Raw genomic sequence first — 19,356 nt, forward strand, 5'->3', positions numbered from 1 at the left:
CTATTTAAACTTTCCTTTTGTTATTTACCAATTTGAAAAAGCATCGTTTTTGAAGGAGTATTTTCTTCAATCTGAAATGCATTAAATTCTGAGTTTACGTTCGGAATCTTATTAAATTCCATGTTCAATATCGGAATTAACGAAATTACGAGTTAATGGATTTTGTGATCAGGGCCCCCCTCATAACCCCAATACAACCTAACTATGTTATAACCCAAAACTGAATAAACGTTTTTGACTTGACTTTGCGAGTTAATAGTCGGATAACAAAATCGTAGTTTAAAATTAGAATTCGGTGACCATTCCGAGATCATTGAACTTTGGCATCAATCGTATCGAAAATCGAATGCTGAATTTCATTTTTTAAAAATATGCCGCTCTCTCTTTTTTTTTATTTACTGTTTTCGAATTTGATTTGTATAGTGGATGGGTATGTATCTTTTTTCTTGTTCCTTCTCTATTTCTTTCTTTGACTAATTTATTATTATTTATTTACTTGAATATGCTTGCCAACGTATTATGGTGGATGTCACAGGTTAGTTTAAAAGGATAGAAGAGAAAATAACATGAAACAGAGAGTGAAATATCAAAAATACATAAAATGAATGGACTGGAATATTCGGATGAGTTAGCTGACAATGATATCAGCAAATCCAATATGAATCACTACTTTCGCAAAGGCACCGCTCTTAGAGAGCCTTGAGAATTTTCTATAGTGCTTGTGTTTTGCCCTCGAAACAAAAATCATTCTCATTTCAGGTCACAATAACTTGTTTTCTGAACAACCGACGTTCAATTTTGAATTTTATGCTCTATTGTTTCCGAACATTTCGGTTTTGTTACTTTTATTGCTTTCAATTTATTGAACACCTTTCTATTCTATTTTTTTCTTCTTTTTTCTTGCAACACCTTTTTCTCTGATACCAGGAGTTGAAGTCATTTCTGCTAAACTGAATTGAAAAAAAAATCACCCAAGTGTCTGCAAATCTGAACAAAGCCTTTTATGCTATACAGCAGATGAACTACAGTCTAGATGAAGCTAGTCTATGCAACGGTTGACTTCCACCTTAACTTGAACATCATGGCTCGGCAAAGAGCTAAAGATTTCAGCAGAAGTTTTGAGACTCAAAAAGGATTCTGAGATTAATATTCGATCTGAACTTCAGAGACAGCTGCCGAAATATATTATGTTTAGTAGACGTGACTCATCGGTACTTATGATAACTGAAAGTTCCACATCATAGATATATAGATAGTTTATTGATCTTGCAGACGTATAAAACAATACAATTAAAACTACATGATATGAGAACACCCCACAGTGAATTGTAATCAGTGGTCACAACAAGATACCTAAACAGCTGAAATGAATATACGTTGATAAGGTATTTCACCATTGAGTTAAGATACTAATTATAAGAAAAGGCTACTACAGTTACCAAGATAAAGTCTTGGTAACTGAAATGAAATATTTCACCGGAAATATATTTTATGTGAATCTCAATTCGTTTCTTCAACCAGTTTGAAATTCATCTTCAATTCTTGAATCTATTGAAAACGCTTTTCCAATACCAGAACAAAAATTACGGTCTCTCGACGCGCGTTTCGTTAAGCAAGTTAGCGTCTTCAGGAGATCATTATAACTAAATTGTACTACTATGTTAGTGCTTTAATATGCTAGTGGTTCAACTACTACCTGTATTACCAAACTACACCGGTTAGTATTACTTAACTACTACCTGTTATTGATCCTATGCTAAATCATAGTATAAAGATAAAATAAAAGTTTAGTACAGCGTTTCTCAAACCTTTTTGCCTCGGGGCTCACATTCACTGTGGATTTTTTTTCGAGACCCACATATTAAATAATATTAAGTACAATATTATTACTTATAATATTAATATTATTATCGTGAAAATTCACTATTGAGGAATACAACTCTAAAAGAAAATGGTAATGATGATATAATTGAAGATAAAATACGGTACGAAAGAATCTTAGAACTGAACAAATACAAAAAATGAATGAGACATGTACTCAATGTAACTTGTGGAGCTGGTGTTTACGATTTACAAGAGATTCTAATTCTGGGTTGAAAGTTGAAAGCTTCAAACGCACATCACTTTTCACACAAAGCCTTTATCCAAAATTGGAAAAACTATTTGAAAGTATTAAGTGTTTTTAATCTGTTTTCGCGACCCAACCAAATTGCCCCCGCGACCCACTAGTGGGTCGCGACCCATAGTTTGGGAATCACTGGTTTAGTAGGACAGCGCCTGTGATAAACTCCTTTAAAGCTATTTCGCGCGCCATCTAGTACTTTGACGTTCGTTTATGATATTTTTGCCATTAAAATAGCCCGTACTGAAGCGCCATCTGAAACAAATGCTATTATTTTAAGGAACTAATGAATTTAGCTTGTAAATGGTGTTGTTTACACCATTTACAAGATATTTTTGTATATTCTTGATAATTTTGTCCAACGATGATATTATTTTATTTGTCAAATGTTTGCCTATGTGCTTGTCGAAAACTTTCAGGGATAACATAGTGAAGTTTTTCAAACCACTTTCATATTTCAAATCATAATTTTTATAAAATATCAAAAACTTCTCTTCATTGTCAATGTCTACGGAAACTTCCAAAGTCACTTTAGAGTCTTTACATTTGAAATGATTGAAACATTTCTTGATCAAATAACCTACAAAATAAATAACGGAATGTTTTTCTTATATGGCATCATGATTCGAATGGACTACAGGACAAAAAGAAGAACTCAGTAGCGGATTTACCAGCAGGCTGAGTAGGCTTGAGCCTAGGGCGGCAGATTTCTGGGGCGGCAAATTTGGGGAACGATTATTTTTGCTACATCATGGAAATTAAAAAAATTTTGCTGGCATCACGATTATCTGATGTCTTACAGATAGAAGTCTGCAACAAATGTTGCCGATGACTTTCCTCCTCTCACGAATTGTTTGAGCGAGAGAAGCCTTTCTTGTTTGAAAAGGCTAAAAAATTATCTGTGATCGACCTTGAGCAAAAAAATTGAAAGCCTTTGCTCTTTTTTGCATAGACTCAAACAAGATTACTTATGACGATATCAACGATGATTTTGACAACAGAAGTTATTGCAACCAACTTTTATAATTCAAATGAGTTAATTTTTAACTGCTCGGAAGCGCAATAAAGAATATTTATTCACGTTTACCTAATGTACTTTGTGTAAGTAGAAAACATTACCCCACTCGTAAAAGATTGAGCTTTGATTAGCTCAAAAATATACCCAAAATTATTTCACCTACAATTTCAACGAAATTGTTGGGATTGTCAAATTAATGTAGGGCATGACAATTGTAGAGGCAAGGGCGGCAAAAACTGTACAGCCTACATCTTAAAAATTTGTAAATCCGCCACTGGCTGGATGAATTCGTTTCTAAGAATAACGATTCTTCTTCAACATTCAACAAAGCAAGTGCTTCATTTTCATCTGCTGGTACAAGTATGTTATCGTCATCATTTGATTTAATAAGGGTTTTCTTTGTCAACCCCCAAATGTTCGAAAACTTCCTGGAAACAAAACTGGAAACAATGCCTATTGTTTCCAGTTTTGTTTCAATAAGTTCATCTAAGGCCTTCGTAATGATGCACATTAACGATTCATAGCACACCCCATTATCCGATACAAAGTAGGCAATAGGAGCATTTCATTAGTTCGTTCTAATATGATATGAAGTGATTCGAAATCCCTGAAAGAATCATTAAAACAATTAAAAAAATTAAAAAGGTTAGCTGAAAATAACAATTATATTAAGCAAAAAAACTGAAATTACAATGAAATAAAATACAAGTAACAACCAAAAAATCAAAAAATTTGAACTATCAACACGAGATGAAAATTAAAAAATTATTAACAAGAAATGAAAATTGAAAAATGAAAGATTCCAAACCAAGTTATTTCACGATGTTTCGATTATTAGCATCCACAATCTTCTTCGGGTGATAGCTAGGTGATAACCAGTGATAACTGGGTGATAACCAGTGACTAGCAGGAGAAGATTTTCTCCCAAATTCGCCAAGATCCTCGAAACCTCCAGTGATGTCAGTTTTTCTATTGTACTCAAAACTCATCTTGATAGATATTTCATCGAACATTAGAATGCACTTCATTCCGTAAGGCAGCATGGTATCCTTCTTCAAAGCAGCGAAAATTGATAATCCATGATTTTAAAGTTGATACTGCAGGCAACGTAAATCCTTTTTGATGTAAATATCTATACGTTTTAGGTCCTTTATTAAACAATGATAGGGCAATTTATTTCTCAATAAGTGACCATGTGGATTCCTGTTTATGTTTCAACTGCATATTCACAAGAGATTTTGTGAAGCCTGTCACGCTCTTTCTCCATCTAAAACCTTCGCAGAAAGTTGCACTTTTAATATTATTTATTTGGCAGTTCTTAATTGGGTATTCTGATTATTGACTTTTTTCTGGTATTCCTCAGTTCTTTTCTTAACCGTTCATTCTCTTCATCTAGTGAACATTTCATTTTTCTACTGCCTGTAGAACAAGACGGAAGATTTTGCAACTCTTTCAACCAATTTTCATCTTTGTTGTTACTGACAGAACTGTCAGAAAATTTCATGTCGATATTTCTGGAATTGATGTGGGAATTTTTTCTCGACTGACCCGAATATGTTTTTGAAATTGGGACAACATTGATTTGCGTCATTTCATCGTCCACATTTTCTTTTTCCGTCTCGCTTTCTGAAGTCTCATCACTGATGTAGCGGACTGGTACAGCAGTAATAGGCAATTTTTTCGATTGATTAAACATCTCATCGAAATGTTTGCTACAAATTCGCTTATTTCATAACGATTTTTGCTCAGATCTGCTAAGGCCACATTACCTGAAACAATAAACTTCGGTATAGATTTACACATGCCTATTTCATATTTATACCTATACATGAATGAAAAATACTATTGAGAAAGGCTATAGTAAATACTTGATGATTTAGGTTGAATAGGCCGTATGTTACGATGGATTTTGCTTTATGCTACCCTTTTCTAATTAATCATCAGATATGCAATGAATAAACATTATCCTAGAATTTTATAATAATAGAAATATCCATTCACAGCTTTAAATTCTTTTTATAAAAAATAACATTTGATTCCCAACAAAAATAAATAATGTAATAATTCTCACACCATCACAATCTAGTGATTTGAATTGTCATTCAATGCATCAGAAATTTTGCGTAGACTACAATTCGCCCCGAACTGCCTCTTCCACCGGCAATGGATTATACCAGTTTAAGTTAATGCCTTCATATTATGCAATGCCCCCGCAATATTTGAACGCTTGATGGAGTTGGTAAAAAAGTTTTGACGAACATCTGTCAAATTTGAGGAGTGTTTTCACGAGGCTACGAAATGCTCATTTACAGATCAATCCCAAGAAGTGCCGCCTCTTCCAGGGAAAGTAAATTTCTTGGGACACATTGTGTCTTCAAAGGGAGTTGAAACAGATCTAGTGCAAGAATGGCCAACACCGAGGAGCAAACACGACGTAAAATTCGCCAGACCACTGCAAAGCTCAAATGAAAAGATAGCACCCTTTGTTTGGTCCCCAAATTGTCAACAAGCATTCGCTGCCCTGTAGAAATATTTGACCAGCGCACCGATCCTGGCATACCCAAAGGGAAGGGCTTGTTCATACACGATACGGATGCATCCCAACATGAAATAGGAGCAGACATTTCTCAGGTACAAGAGAAAGAAGAAGTAGTCATCAGCTATTTTAGTAAGTACAGCGTTACTAGAAAAGACCTCCTCGCAGTGGTCAAAGCGGTAGATCACTACCAATTGACCAAGGTGTGAGGCCGGAATAGCAAAACATCTCAAGTACGGCCAGCAGGAAAAAGGCAACTGGCTTCAATGGGACTTCATGTGCATTCGAGATGACCTACTCACTCGGTAATGGGAAAGCCCGATTGAAGAACCCACAAAATCCAGATAATTCTTCCAAAGTCCTGTATCCCGACTATACTTGAACAGGTCCACGATGGTCGCACTGGAAGGCATTTCGGAGTAAAAAGAACTCTAGCGAGAGTTCGTGAAAAGTACTATTGGGTCCATTGCCGTCGAGACGTAGAAGAGTGGTGTAAGCGATGTGACCTGTGCTCTTCGAGAAAGGGTCCGAAGATAAGGAAAAGAGAAACGTTACAGCATTACCTCAGTGTGTGCCCTTTCGAGAGAATCGCAATTGGCATTCTGGAACCACTTCCTGTGACCACATTCAGTAACAAGTACCTTTTGGTTGTGATGGACTAATTCTCCAAATGGCCTGAAGTAGGTGCCTCACCCAACCTAGAGGCTAAAGCGGCGGCAGAAACGCTGTTGCAGAACGTAATTGCCATACATGGAGTACCCGAGGAACTACACTCGGATCAGGGCCGCAACTTCAAATCGGATTTATGGAAGAAAATGCTAACTTTGTTGGGAAAAAAAGACAAGAACAACTGCTCTTCACCCACAGTCCGATGGAATGGCCGAGAGGCATAATCGCACCATCAATAACAACCTCTCAATATTTGTCTCCGAAAACCAAAGATACTGGGATAAATTGGTTCCTTTCTTTCTGTTGGCATACAGGAGCTCACGACAGAGAACACACCATCCATGTTGCTAACTGGTCGAGAACTTAAATTTCCGATAGATGTATTGTGTGGCAGCCCATCTGATGATTCGCAAGAGGTACCTATTTCAGAGTGTGTGACTGACTAGAAGGAAAAACTAGAAATTGTACACAAATTTTCCAGATCCAAATTACAGCTTCCCGATGAGCTTCAATGAGGGCGATGCGGTGTAGCTCTAACAAACCCATCATCAACTTCATTTTTCCTAATGGGCGCTACATTGGATTTTTTTCTGTTTTGAATAGAACCAGATTTTACCTTTTCAATGATGTATCATAAATTATCATTCTTTTTCGAAAAATTGGAGATATTGAAAAAATGTAATTCATGTCATAAAAGGCTTTGACTATAAATTTGACTTTCAATTTGTTACACTCAATGACATTTTGTTATTGTACAAGTCATTGAATTTTTGGCAAAAAATGGTTTCCACGAATAAAAAAAAAAGAAATGTGATAAAAATGTATTACAAATACGATAGAAACAGTGTTAGGACATCGGAAATGTATTTAAACTTTTATCCCGAAAGACGACAACCACATTGAACTATGTTCAAATTATTGTATCAAAATCTCACCGAGTTTGGTTCGTTTGAGAAGCCAATAAAAAAATACGGAGACAGAATCACCAATCAAAATTTTATAAATGAGGTGTGTATGAGGTTAATAATAGAATTAAAATAGTACTTTGAACAAATAACAATAATTAACTAAAATGTAAAGGGACATAAGTATATCACAGCAAATGCTCGAGATGCTTGACTTGTTCATGATAACACAACTGTTCCTTTCCTCGAATATTATTCACTGCACGATTAATTTCTCTCCTCCTCAATCTTCCGAACTCTTTAACAATGCTGTCCTCAATAATTTTGATATCCCCTCTGACCATAAACTCTATTTTTTGGTGTACTCCATAAGAATGTATCCATAACACTTAAGTCTGGAGACCTTGCTGGCCACCTCACCGGCCCATTATTCCCTACCCATTTATCACCAAACCCATCAGTCAGGTAATTAGATACTCATCTGGTAGTGTCCGGTGGAGTACCATTATGTTGAAACTAGATATTGTTATAGTTAGCCAAAGGTAGATCATCCAAATAGTCATCCAAGTAGACATTGAAAACTGGTGATAAGTTTTTCCATTCATTCAGAATTCCGTCAAATAAATGAGGATCCAAAATTCTATCTTTGTCAATTCCTGCCCACACGTTGATACTAAATCGTATTTGAGGTCGAATTTCTCGGAACTGCCTGGGATTGTTTATGTTCCAAATGTATTCGTTATTTTGGTTGAATATCCCACAATTCGTGAAAGTGTTTTTATCTGTCCAAATTACATTTTCTAGGAAAACAGGAAAATCAGGTTTTCTTATTAGCCAATTACAAAATTCTAATCGCCTTTCGGTATCATCTGAGGGCAATTTTTGAGATATGTGTATTTTGTAACATTTAAAACCGCTTTTTTGAGATGTCTTGAAGCAGTTGTATGAAAATTATTCATTTCGGAGGAAATTTAACGTGTAAATTTCTCCGGGTTCGTGTTTATCTGAAAATTATTAATTTTTATTGAAAATGTCTAACTTATCTAATACATACCTCATTTATCAAATTTTCTTCAGTTTCCTGGTCCATTCTGTCTCCGTATTTTTTCCTCGGCTTTTCAAATGAACCAAACTCGGTGAGATTTTAATCTAAACACTTGAACATAGTTCGATGTGGTTGTCGTCTTTCAAGACACAAATTTAAATACATTTCCAATGTCCAAGCACTGTTTCTATCGTATTTGTAATAAATTTGTATCATATCTCTTTTTTCTTCATTCGTGAAAGCCATTTTTTGACAAAAATTCGATGACTTGTACAATTACAAAAACTCATTGAGTGTAACAAATTCAGAAACATCAAAGTCAAAGTCTATTATGATAATGAATAATTTTCTCCAATATCTAAAATTTTTCGATAAAGAATGATATCTTATGATACATCACAGAAAAAATCCAATGTAGCGCCCATTAACGGAAAAACAGATTTTAAACAGATTTTTTTAAACAGATTAAAGAAACTGATGCTGGTGGCCGGCAGACGAAACGTCGAATAGCAAATCTGAAAATACCATAATGTAGCAGGAAAAAAGTTGGAATGTGGAAGTGCAATTCATTTTCGAATACTTGGAAAAATGAAGCCAGAAAAAAAAATAAAAACCATTTTCCGAAATTTCTGTTTTTTCCGGATATCTCCGGATATACTCGGAATTTCAGAACTTTCTAAACTGTATATTGTTAGTCAGATAAATGCGCACTTTTGTCCCAATTGAACCATCTTCGTATCTCTCATAGTTTCCGAGATCCCAATGGTGAGGATCCAATTTGAAAGACCCTGTATGTGTATATACGGGTATATATCTATTGTTCTCATATTTGATACTTTTATGCACCTTTTCTGCACTGATGAGATGTAATACTTCGAAAACGGTCTGTAGGTGATCTACTCCAATTATTTCAGCATGGTCCTACTACTGGATAAACAACAAACATCTGCGAAACTAACCTCTGCGAGGAATGCTGCCCAAATGTCTGTCAGATGTTATTCAATATCCAGCGTGGTACTAGCTGGAAAAGTGGTTGTTTTCCGGTAGGCATTTACCAGAACCTACATTGTAGATAGTTGGGAGAGAAGAGTATTTCGAAATTTCTTTCCGAAATATTTGTTTTCTAATACTTTTTTTGTTAGATTGGCGATTTACATACAATTTTAATGATTGTCTAAAAGAAATCAATGATTTTCAATTGATTTCAGCTGCAGTTTTCACAATCGTTTTTGTGTATCCAAACCATTTCAATGAACGTCTATCAATGTGACCTCTCTAGATTCATTACGTTCAATATTCATGTTATTTTCTCTTTCACCTTCTCCCCATCTCACCACTGTACTATGTCAACAGCGTTATAGAAAATTTTCCAATAAAGCGGTCAAAGTTCAGGTGCTTCATGAAAATCACTGTCGGAAAGGGGGAACATAAGAACGAGGGAATTTATTTTCTCCTGTGAGACCTGACAAGTTATTACATCTCCCACACTCTGATAAACTTCAGTGATTGCTATCGGTGTGGAAGATACTCTTAGAAACCAGATTTCCGTGATAAATTTTGTAAAAAATAACGCAATAGAAATCTTTAGAGAGTTGATAAAAAAAATTTGGGAAAACGGGAACAAAGGGAAATAGAAAAAGAGACAAATGTCTGAAACGCATTATAAACTGAAGTGGACGGACAAGAAAAGTAAGGGGTTTTTTTTTCTAAATGTCATATATATGATAATGCACTTCATTTTATTCTTGGCGTTTTCTCACCTGTATTGACTGATAAAATTCAGTATATAAATTTCGCGTAACGAATATCGCAACATTGAGAGTGTCACATGGATTCAAGCATTTCAGTTTCGATGACCTTTGTATTTTCCATCGATCATGTTCATCACATGCAAGGTATGAGAATAATAAAAATTACAAAATATACATAATACAATCAAAAACTCATATCAAACTAATGTAATATGACATAGCATAAAAGAAAGAATTATTGATTCAGTTCGACCGAATAATATTTATTTTTGTACAACTGTCAAAAAACTTGACGTTTCTGCATTTCTGTTTTGAATACTAATTTTAAACAAGTCATACACTACAGAGCCTTTAAGGAAATCCAAAAGACAAAGTCGAGAATTCGGAGAAGTCTGGAATCCACGAAATTAAATCCAATGACAGTGATGCAAAATATTATGGACAGACTAAAATATCTATTGAAATCAAATATAAGGAACACTTAGCACGCCTAAAATATGGACGACCAGAAAAATCAGCAGTCGCAGTCTTTTGCAACAAAACCAATCCATAAACTTTACTTCAATAAGATCAGTTGGACAAGTTAACAGAAACGCATCTACATGCCTACGATATTGTGAAATTAATTTAAGACAATTAAGACGCAGGTACCTAGCAGAGGTATCTCTTGAAGATGATCACTTGGTGATCGAAATACGTGTCGTGGTCTTGAAATAACGGTTTGGTGTTGGCATAAAACTTCAGTAATATTTAAAAAAAATGTAATTCAATGGAATAATAATTGACAGTAAAGTTTCGATAATTACTTCCATCATCTATCTTCTTGAAAATAATTTGAAATTGAAGCAACTACGAGCAAACACAGTCGAACAGTCAAACAACGCGACATACCAACAAACCTTGTCTATAGTAATGACACAGAAAGACTACCGGATGCTGTGAAATTGTATTGGAAGTATTGATAACATTAAGGATAAAATGTATGGAAATGAGAAGTATCATTCAGTTATTTTCAACTTATTTTTTTCAGACAGGAACAATTTTCAATACGATTTTACTAAAAGCGTTCTGTTTGAAAAAATCTGTTTTTCCGTTAATCATAATAATATTTTCAAGACAACAGCCGTTTAAAAGCGATAACTTATCAGGACAAAAAACCACGTCAAGATTTATTGGAAGTATTTATTTTCAATATATTTCTGACGATGTAAATTAACATTCACAGTTGTACAAAAAATGTTGTTTGTATTTCGTGTATAAAATTCTTGTTTTCATGACACATTCGAAAGAGTTTTTGGCCTCAACCTACGGCACTTAATGCGAAGATAACTATTATGTATTGAGGGCGTAAAATGAGTGTTTTTTTTATTGACACATGAGATTGTTGATTTTTGGCCAAGACTGCAGGTCAAAGTCAAAAATTCTTTCAAATGTGCCATGAAAACACGAATTTTATACACGAAATACACGAAATATATTAAAAATAAATACTTCCATACCTTCATCTTGACGTAGTTTCGTGTCCCGATAAGGTATCGCTTCTAAACACTGTTGCCTTGAAAATAGTATTCAATGTTTTCAGTAAAATCGTATTCTAAATTGTTTCCTGTCTGGATCTGGTTATGAAGGAAACTTCCGGTATTGTGGAAAAACAATTCATTGCTTTTGCATGACGATAATGCACCCGCTCACTCGTCATTGCTTGTTAGTAATTTTTTTTGCCAAAAACAACACCGTAATCATCGCTCAGCCACCGTATTCACCAGATTTGTCTCCTGCGATTTTTTCCTGTTTCCATAATTGAAGAGTCCCATGAAAGGACGGCGTTTTGCGACAACTGACGAGATGAAAACCGAATCGCTGAGAGACCTCAAGGACATACCAAAATGTGTATGTCAGAGCTGCTTCGAGGATTGGAAAAAACGCTGGCACAAGTATATTATGTCTGAGGGGGTTACTTTGAAGGTAACAAAATATAAATTGATCGATAAATTAATATTTTTTGATAAGACTGAAAATTCACCGCATTTGTTGAACAGACAGTAAATTGGTTATTTATGACGGCTGTCACACCAACGATCACTTAACAGAAAAAGACTCTCTGGTGCTTAGTGCATAGATATAGGTTTGCCTGATCTCCGGGAGATGAAAATAGGAACAGAGGAACAAATAGCTACCGAAATACTGGTTGAACAAATACACCTTTAGATTCTGGTGCAGCCGTAAGTGCAGACCCAAACAGATATATCCACCTAACTAGGATCCTATGCGACCATATTCCAGACGGAAATGTACGCCATTGATTATTTGTGAAGATATTGCTGGAGACAATCTTCACACATGAATCAATAATTTTTTTTTGAATAGTCATACGACTTTGAAAAGGCTCGAATCTCACCGAGATTCAACAAATAGTCTCTATCCTCTATTCCTTGGAAGGTCTGGAAGGTAATGAAGCTACTGATTCCAGTACAAGAGATGGCGCTACAACCTATCTTTGGGATCGCTTCAGGTTTTTCCAAAAAACGCTGGATATCTGCTAAAAGAATTTTAAACTTCTGGGAAAATCTACAAATAGTCTAAAGATTCAAACAATTGGTAGAGTAGAGCAGATCTACTTGAAGGTCAGTGTTGTCTGAGCCAATTTTAAAAATTTTAAAAAAATTCAATGGAGAACTTCATACAGGTATAGTATAGAAAGACCAAACTTTTAGTAGTTCCCAATTATCTCATTGAATCAATTGTGTGAAAAAATTGCATTTTTCAGATACCTTGTTCTTGTGGTGGAAATTATACTCGTATTGTGAACCTTCAAGACTATTGAAATTACCTAAGAATGAACATCGAGATTACACAGAAATAAACAATTATTAACAGGATCAAAATTGTCAGAACAGACGGTGAACATCGAGTTGAATAAAACAAGACGAGAATTATTACCAATGGACCCCACTCCAAGGGACGTAGAAAAGCCCAAAGAATCAGCGTGCGAGTGTCTTTAGAATTTTTACAGTTCTCAAGACGGAGGCAAAATTACAAGTTAACTTATAAATGTAACATTTTTCTTTGTGAAAAATACTTCGAATTTTCGCAGTTACTTATCGGAGTGAACTAAAAAGTTTACCCCTTGTCCACCTATATGAAGTTCTCCATTACATTCTTCATATTTTTTTCAGATTGTGGAAGGTGAAAATACCCAGAAAAAGGTCGAATAATACTCTGATTCTCTATACAAAGAATGACTTTCGTTCCATAGGTTTTCAATGTAGGCTACAACAAGCCCACGGGGATTGCAGTGGTAGTCACTTCGAACTTTGAATCTTTTCGATATCTCAAATGATCCCTGACTAAGTGGGCTACATAATAAATGGTAAGCCGTATAATCGCCTTTCGCCAAAGAGGTATAACCTGGGTAATTATGTTTGTTTGAAGGTGGTTGACAATGTTTCATGGTGAATTTCATTAGTTCGGACTTTCATTGTCTAATATGATATTATATGATGTAAAATCCCTGAAAGTAAGAAAGATGCTGAAAAGTACAATTATATTAAGCCAAAAACCCTAATATGAAATTACAGTAGAATAAAAATAAGCAAAAAATTGAACAATTGAAATGAAAAATCAACATTAAAATCAAAATATGTTTCCAGTTTCTGGTATTGCCTGAAAAAACACCTTCTGAAAAAACAATATTACCCGAATATCTTCTACAACACATTCGTTCTTGTAAGCCATCGCTAAAATAATTGTAGTATCCTTATGTTTGTATCGATTTCCGCCTCATCTTTCCTCTTTATTCGAATAAAATGTTGTACCCGCTATCGCAATTACAAATACAATTTTAGGTCCTTTTTTTGTTTTTTATTTTTTCTTCTTTTTGTGAGGTGCAAGAGGAAGAATGAACTCTGTTCAATCTAGTATCCTATTGACAAATTTTTTTTTCTCCATATTGTATCAAGTTATTTCTACTGTCAATAAATAATTTTTTTCAACCGAAGTATGCACTCGTCAGGCCCTATCCCCCGAAGCCCCGATATTTGAGAGGGCGCGCCAGCTTTATCAACCAACGACCACTCCCCACACCGTGTGGTGTGGGCCCGAGAATTATGTGCCCTGAGCAAGTGCAGTGAGCTAAGAGTGACAGCCTTCTGCATCTGTCCGGCTAAGAATCCTGCCTTGGTGCGGCAAGCCGGTATGATTTTAAGATTCGAGAGTAGAAATGGCACCATTTCACCAAAGACTTCAATAATCACAACAACCATCTTGACTGAGTGATCGGATAGAGTCTGTGTAGTTCAAAGAGAAAATGTTGATATTTTATTATTATTGTTTTTTTCACCGTACTTTGCGCTGGTTAGCCCCTATGCCCCGAAACCCCAATACATTCAGGAGGGCGCGCCAGCATTATCAACCAATGACCACTCCCCACACCGTGGGGTGAGTGATCATTAGGCCCAAGAATCATGTGCCCTGAGCAAGCGCAGTGACCCAAGAATGACAGCTTTCTGCATCTGTCCGGCTAAGATTTCTGCCTTGGTGCGGCAAGCCGGTATGATTTCAAGATTTGAGAGTAGAAAGGGCATCATTCCACCAAGGACTTCGATAATCAGAACAACCATCTTGACGGAGTTGCCTGGATAGAGTCTGCGGCATTCGAAGAGTAAATCTCAATATTTCATTCGTTTTTCCTCCTCTTTTCGAACGATATTCGTCTCGCCAGGAACTGAAAACTAAACGACAAATATCGTTTTGCTCTGGTGGTCGAAAAGGACCACATCAGGCTTATTAGCTTGTATGAGCCTGAGGGTGGGGAACGCATTTATCCAATAAATTCGGCACTTCTCGTTCCCCACAACGGATTCAATATCCCCCGGAGCGTAGGACAACACCGGTGTCTCGTCAATACCGTAAGAGTGCCGTAGATGGTAATATAGCACACTTAGGGCCGCGTTATGTCGATGGACATAGGCCGACACCGCATATGCTGGATATGCTGATAGCAAGTGCATTAGGGTCTAGGGCGCCGCGAGGCGCGAGGAAAGCGAAAGTCAGGCGCTTTGATAAGCCGAGGTCTCCAATGTTATTGAAGAAAACTCCTTGCATTGGCTTATCCTTGTGTTTCCGCAGAAGTGAGTAGATCTCAGCGGATTTTATATGAGCTTTTTGCTGAACGGGTTCCAACTCGGTGACAGAGTTTTGGTCACCTCGTTCAGTGTCGAATACTAAACCAAGTTCATCAGGTGCTTGGGCAGCTGCCCCTGCCATGGTCACGGACCATGCAGAGAAGGGGATCCGAACTCCTGACGACTTTACAGGCCATATCCAGTACAATTCTGTCATGTAGACCCTCCAAACTCAAAAGTTATTATTATTAAATGTTTCAAGCCAAGTTACTTCACAACGTTTCGATTGTTAGTATCCACAATCGTTTTCGGGTGATAACTGGAAGGTTCATGAAGCACATCAACAATTAAGACCTTCCATCATCTTCACAATGGAAAAGGAGGTCCACAACGAATTTCCATTTTTAGACGTATTGGTGAAGGGGACCGACACTGAGTGGAAAAGATCTGTATACCGAAAACCCACTCACACGTCACAGTGTCTGAATTATGAATCCAATCACTATCTATAATACGGGCTTTGTAATATGAAGGAAGGTCTCGAGAAGGTACTGAGCATCATGAAAAAAGATCATCAACGGAAAGGTTACTCCAAAGTAATGGTGAAACAAAATTTGGCTAGAGCCTCGCAAGGAAGAGAAGGCGTGTCACAACCAGTGTTTGCACTTCCCTACATCAGAGGATTGTTGGAAAAATTGGATCAAAGTACAACATCAGAACCTGCTTCAGATTTGGAAACACCGTCCGTAGCAGCCTAACAAAAATCAGACCATCAAACGCGGACTGCGATTCCAAGAATTGCATTTACCCGATACCCTGTGAGTGAGGCAGATCCTATATCGGTGAAACATGTTTCGACTCAACATATCAATAAGTGGTCCCAAGCAGAGAGGAATACTGGTTTGGGAGGAAGTTCAAAGAAGCTGCATATGCGTTATGCAACGACGCATTCAGCCAAGCTAGCTTAGAAATACCCGACATATCGAAACCCATCATCAAGCGAAAAACGCTAAAAATGCTAAACCGGTGAAGCGGAGAGATGGAAGAGGACATAAGTGAAAGCACTCGAATGACCTGTAGTCATCTCTCAGAGAAATAGACCAGTTATCACCCAAAGATGATTGTGGATACTAAGAATCGAAAGTAACTTGGCTTGAAATTTTTTGTTTGAAGGTGATTGACAATGTTTCGTGATGAATTTCACTAGTTCGGACTTCCATTGTCTACTATATAAAATGATTTGAAATCCCTGAAACAAGTAAAAAAGAATAATTAAAAAAGAATAGTTGAAAATAACAATTATATTAAGCAACAATAAACCTGAAATGAAATGATAGTGAAATAACCTACAAGTAAAAATATAATAATTGAATAAATAAAAATTAAAGGAATGAAAAAAGGAAATAATAAAAAATAAAAAAGTGTAGAGATTCCAAGTCACGTTAGTTCACGACGTTTCGATTGTTGGTATCTACAATCGTCTTCGGGTGATGACTGGACTGATTCCTCCGAGAGATGACTATTTTATAGGTCGTTGAAATACTTTCACTTCCTCTACTTTCCATTTTCCGCTTCACTGATTCCGTGAGAGATGACCGTTTTGGCGGGAGTTGGTCATTTTTCGTTTGATGATGGGTTTCCATATGTTTCGTATATCTACGCTGGCCTGGCTGAATACGTTGTTGGACAACATGTATGCGGCTTCCTTAAATTTTCTCCTGAACCAATGTTCCTCTCTGTGCAAGATCTCAGCTTGGGACCACTCGATGTTGTGTTGATGGGTCCAAACATGGTCTGCTATTCCTGATTTGCTGGTTTCTCCTCGCTGTGTGTGCTTCTTGTGCTCGGCAATGCGAACATTCAATGGCCTCTTAGTTTCACCAATATAGGATTTTCTGCACTCACAGGGTATCAGGTAAATGCAATTCTTGGAATCGCAGTCCGCGTTTGGGGGCCTGGTTTTCGTGAGGCTGCTACGGATAGTGTTACCGGATCTGAAACAGGTTCTAATGTTGTACTTGGAACCAATTCTTCTTATCCTCTCCGATAATCCTCTGATGTAGGGAAGTGTAAGCACTGGTTGTGACGGCTTCTCTTCCTTGCGAGGCTCCTGCTGTCTTTTAGCCAAAGTCTTTTCTACCATCGCTTTGGAGTCTCCATTCCGCTGAAGATCATTTTTGATGATGTCTAGTTCCTTTTCGAGACCTTCCTTTGTGTTACAGAGCCCAAAAGCACGGTCTAATAGAGTCTTGATGATTCCTCTTTTTGTCGATTGATGGTGGTTGGATTCGTGGTTCAGATACTGTCCCGTATGAGTGGGTTTTCGGTATACAGATGTTTCCCACTTAGTGTCGGTCCTCTTCACCAAAACGTCTAAGAATGGCAATTCATTGTGGATTTCCTTCTCCATTGTGAAAGTGATGGAAGGTCTCACGCTGTTGATGAGGGACAAGATGAGGGACTGCCAATGGGATCGCCACTTTCACCAGTCATAGCCAACATATATATGGAGTGGTTTGAAACTCTGGCAATTGAAGAAGCCCACAAGAAACCTCGAGTCTGGTTGAGATATGTTGACGACACCTTCATAATGTGGAACCATGGGAATACTGAACTAGACGCCTTTCTGAAACACATCAACAGCGTGAGACCTTCCATCACTTTCACAATGGAGAAGGAAATCCACAATGAATTGCCATTCTTAGACGTTTTGGTGAAGAGGACCGACACTAAGTGGGAAACATCTGTATACCGAAAACCCACTCATACGGGACAGTATCTGAACCACGAATCCAACCACCATCAATCGACAAAAAGAGGAATCATCAAGACTCTATTAGACCGTGCTTTTGGGCTCTGTAACACAAAGGAAGGTCTCGAAAAGGAACTAGACATCATCAAAAATGATCTTCAGCGGAATGGATACTCCAAAGCGATGGTAGAAAAGACTTTAGCTAAAAGACAGCAGGAGCCTCGCAAGGAAGAGAAGCCGTCACAACCAGTGCTTGCACTTCCCTACATCAGAGGATTATCGGAGAGGATAAGAAGAATTGGTTCCAAGTACAACATTAGAACCTGTTTCAGATCCGGTAACACTATCCGTAGCAGCCTCACGAAAACCAGGCCCCCAAACGCGGACTGCGATTCTAAGAATTGCATTTACCGGATACCCTGTGAGTGCGGAAAATCCTATATTGGTGAAACTAAGAGGCCATTGAATTTTCGCATTGCCGAGCACAAGAAGCACACACAGCGAGGAGAAACCAGCAAATCAGGAATAGCAGACCATGTTTGGACCCATCAACACAACATCGAGTGGTCCCAAGCTGAGATCTTGCACAGAGAGGAACATTGGTTCAGGAGAAAATTTAAGTAAGCCGCATACATGTTGTCCAACAACGTATTCAGCCAGGCCAGCGTAGATATACGAAACATATGGAAACCCATCATCAAACGAAAAATTACCAACTCCCGCCAAAACGGTCATCTCTCACGGAATCAGTGAAGCGGAAAATGGAAAGGAATCAGTCCAGTCATCACCCGAAGACGATTATAGATACCAACAATCGAAACGTCGTGAACTAACGTGACTTGGAATCTCTACATTTTTTTATTTTTTATTATTTCCTTTTTTCATTCCTTTAATTTTTATTTATTCAATTATTATATTTTTACTTGTAGGTTATTTCACTATCATTTCATTTCAGGTTTATTGTTGCTTAATATAATTGATATTTTCAACTATTCTTTTTTAATTATTCTTTTTTACTTGTTTCAGGGATTTCAAATCATTTTATATAGTAGACAATGGAAGTCGGAACTAGTGAAATTGGCTTGAAATCTTTCAATTTTTATTTTCATTTCACTTTAATTGTTCAGTTTTCAATGTTTTCTCATTTTTATTTTACTGTATGTTCACTTCAGGGGTTTTTGCCAAATATAATTATTTTCAGCTATTTTTTATTTCCAATTTTATTTGTTCTTTCAGGGATTTCAAATCATATTAGAAAATGCAATTGGGTCATTATTTTTTTAACGTTGACTCGCTCACAACATGCCAGCAGGATTTTACTATCCAGAGTAAATATAGTAGTATACTAGTATTTAGTAGTATATAGTATATAGTAAATAGTGGCATTTAGTAAAAATACCCAATTCGATCCTGCGTTACCCTCACGCACGTGCCA

The 19,356-nt window shown here is 36.8% G+C and overlaps 1 protein-coding gene across 1 annotated transcript in view; it reads left to right on the forward strand.

Moving 5' to 3' along the window:
* Positions 1 to 13,251: 13,251 nt before the first annotated feature.
* The window catches only part of LOC111515938 (protein FAM135A), a 72,577-nt gene continuing 66,472 nt past the window's right edge, over positions 13,252 to 19,356 (forward strand). Inside the window, exon 1 of the mRNA XM_074169483.1 lies at positions 13,252 to 13,416. The gene's annotated coding sequence lies outside the window, so the exon portion shown is untranslated. The remainder of the gene's footprint in view (positions 13,417 to 19,356) is intronic.

The sequence above is a fragment of the Leptinotarsa decemlineata genome, unplaced genomic scaffold, assembly GCF_025532065.1.
Source record: "Leptinotarsa decemlineata unplaced genomic scaffold, Ldec_3_MD MMD2_P_RNA_scaffold_11, whole genome shotgun sequence".
Classification (NCBI taxonomy): domain Eukaryota; kingdom Metazoa; phylum Arthropoda; class Insecta; order Coleoptera; family Chrysomelidae; genus Leptinotarsa; species Leptinotarsa decemlineata.